Raw genomic sequence first — 685 nt, 5'->3', positions numbered from 1 at the left:
CTGACTGACTGACTTGCTCTTTTATTCCATTTTTAATGAAAGCACTTTTTGCCTTCGGTGTTTTGTTTTTTGGGGGTTTTTTTCAGTTGGGGTTCATTTTTTAAAATAAGCTGCCTTGGAGTGGCACTGCACGTTCACTGGCCACATGGTTTGAGTCTAAGCATGTAAGTCCTGCAATAATACTATGAGCTCCCTGTAAAACTGATCACTTACACTTCCCCCCATGTCAGCTCCTCTGAAACTACCTGCAGGACTGAATTGTAATATGCATAACACTTCAGGAGAACAAGCAGCTGATGTAGATTGTTGTGGGTTCCTTCCAAGGGAAATTACTCTGTTCTGTTCTTGTTCTATTCAAAATTGTTCTCAGTCTCTTGTGTTACCTCTTTAGCCTTCTCCCCTGGCTTTCAAAGCAATAAAAACTGAAGGCAGTTTATAACTTACAAGCCCAGCGCTTTTGTGAGCTGTTGAAGTGGGCTGAAAACCACTCGCATGCATGAAGAACTAGGTGAAAAAAAAAATACTTACATGTGAAAGGATTTTAGCTTTACCTGGGTGCCACGTGGAGGAGCTCTTAAGAAATTGGAGAAGCATCAAAGTGAAATAAAAGACAGGATTTGCATACACACAACCCTCGCTCAGTGTAGGAAATGTGCGTGTGAGGCACAAAACAATGGCAAACTGC

Source organism: Erithacus rubecula (genome assembly GCF_903797595.1).
Source record: "Erithacus rubecula genome assembly, chromosome: 2".
Lineage (NCBI taxonomy): Eukaryota > Metazoa > Chordata > Aves > Passeriformes > Muscicapidae > Erithacus > Erithacus rubecula.
This window is presented reverse-complemented; position numbering follows the sequence as displayed.